General features: G+C 36.9%; 1 protein-coding gene across 3 annotated transcripts in view; it reads left to right on the top strand.

Moving 5' to 3' along the window:
- The first annotated feature begins 312 nt into the window (after positions 1-312).
- The window catches only part of mlip (muscular LMNA-interacting protein), a 58,492-nt gene continuing 56,496 nt past the window's right edge, over positions 313-2,308 (top strand). For all 3 annotated transcript variants that reach the window (XM_015374476.1, XM_015374474.1, XM_015374475.1), the window contains exon 1: positions 313-443. The gene's annotated coding sequence lies outside the window, so the exon portion shown is untranslated. The remainder of the gene's footprint in view (positions 444-2,308) is intronic.

Genomic DNA, 2,308 nt, shown 5'->3' with positions numbered 1-2,308 from the left:
AAGTTTCCATCAAATTTCTGAAATTCACTTTAAAACAGGAAATTTCTTTTTAGAAATCTCTACAATGTGTGTGTTTTTGATGGGATGTCAAGGAGTTCTGCTGATAAAAAATAAAAAATCATCCCATTAATAGAAAAGTAAAATAAGGTTCTAGGGTGGAACTATTGTAACTTGGGATTCCTGGAATGTAACACATTGTTTTTTTTCTTCCCAGTATGCAGACTAGTGTCTGTATGCTATTTGTGGACATAAGCCATCTATAAAAGGAGATCTGTTGGACAACACAGGTTGACACTGTTGCTCATTCAGATTCATGATGGGAGCTGAACAGTGGGGACCTTGCTTTGATGACATCTAAAGCCTTGTTTTTGAACCCAAGCCTGGAGCAAAGCTTTTAAATGGAGAGGAATCAGAGCAGAGTCACTCAATAAAACATAGGAAAGGTAAGAAGGTTTTAAGATACATCATAAAATATGTGTACTTTCTAATATGTAAAATAATTCTTCTCTTTGGTGTTTTCTGTTGCATTATCTCAGCTAACTACTTTTGTTGTTGGTTTTTAAATCTGGGTGTAATAAAATATTTTACCCTGAAGCAAAATACAGCATGAATGTGAAATCTATTTAGGTTTTGATTTTATGTAACAACAGCTTGATGCCTCTTTCTCGCTCAGCCCCCTACTACGTGTTACCACCCTCTAGGCATACACATATAAACACATGGACACTACAGAGACAAACACTTGATACTTGACTAGGCTTCTAACCTGGAATGAAGTGGAAAATCGCTTTATATATAGTTTCAGTTGTTCTTAGAAATGCAGTTATAATTGGCATCAAAGTACGAATGAGCAAAATAGTGATATAAATCTGATATCTATACTTCCAAATTTTCATTTTCGTAACCCTTTTTGTTAAAAACTTTTAAACTGCACAGAAAATTACACTGACTGAAATATGAACATTTTTCTACTGTTTCTACTGTTGTCATTTGTTGCATAAGGTGCAAACTTATAATCTCAGTATTTGTTTATAGTCCAGATATAGAACCCCGTGGGTTCAGTAGCAGCTGGCGGGGGTTTAAATTTACACCCACTTTCCTTGTCTGAAGGGAGGGACTATGAGTTTGTATGTAATTAAACTCTTTACTTCCCAGCACACCCAACTGTTCATGCATGCATGGAGCACAGCTATCTTGATACTGATTTTAAGGTCAGTGGTGTGGGCCATTCACAGTTTGCAAGGATTTAATTGTGGTGATTAAATAAGTATTCAAGAACAAACGCAGATGGTAGCAGGAGAATAATGTTAATCTTTTGTCACAACTTGTAGGAATGGGCTTAGAAAGAAAGGCACCATCAGGCTGCAGGAACAACAGTAGGCACACTTTGAAAGTGCTTTAATAGCCTTTCTTTTTTTAGATTAATTAAAGTTCATTCGTCACTTTCTGGAAGGTGACTCCTAATGTGAGTGACTGTAAAAATCTACACACGGAGGGTGAAAGGGACGACGTGCTTCTTGTGCTAGACTAACATGCCAGAAGTAGTAACTAGACACTCACACAGTAACGACAGGAAACACTCTGAACCAAGACCAGCTTTAAAATGTGACCCATGAGGACGGTATGATCTGGGCAGCACTGACAGTGATTCATTTTTAGGACCGCTTTACTGGCGGGAAACACATGGTCAGTCTTCCACAGGGTAAACTTACTCCTTCTGGTTCCTCAGCTGATGAACAGACAACAGGTTTGTAATAACATGACCACATAAAAAAATATAATAAAACAGTATGTAAAAATCCTGCTTGAAATCCATCACAAATAAGGGCCAGTCTTTTTCCCAAATAGCATGAACGTGTATATTTATTCTGCCTCATGTCAGTGCTTCAGTTTAGTGGTGATGTAGCAGTCAGGATTGGATATATCCTGGATTTGTTTTTGGCTTTTTAGTGCCAACTGAGCCACTTCTAAAACGCAATATGTCCTTCTAATCTCCCCAACTCCTAAAGGTTACTATCAGCAGGATATTGCACCAGGTAATAATTATTCTAAGACCGGGTTCCTCCTTTTAGATCATTTTTTATCTACACCTATTTATGAGGCCTTAACATGGAAACTACATTTTTCAGTTGCTTACACCAATATTATTCAATTCAGTTTACTTCAGTTTATTTATATGCCTCTTTCTTACTCTTTGTCACTTTACAGAGACAATACAATCAGATTAGTTATAAGTTTCCTATCTAAGAAAAATCAGCTGATTGCATCTACTCATAGATTCTACAGCGATCCCTTATTATGCATGCAG

The sequence above is a fragment of the Cyprinodon variegatus genome, unplaced genomic scaffold, assembly GCF_000732505.1.
Source record: "Cyprinodon variegatus isolate N-32 unplaced genomic scaffold, C_variegatus-1.0 Scaffold104, whole genome shotgun sequence".
In the NCBI taxonomy this organism is placed as follows: Eukaryota; Metazoa; Chordata; class Actinopteri; order Cyprinodontiformes; family Cyprinodontidae; genus Cyprinodon; species Cyprinodon variegatus.
Note: the sequence above shows the minus strand (reverse complement) of the source record. Positions and strands in the feature narration are given on the sequence as shown.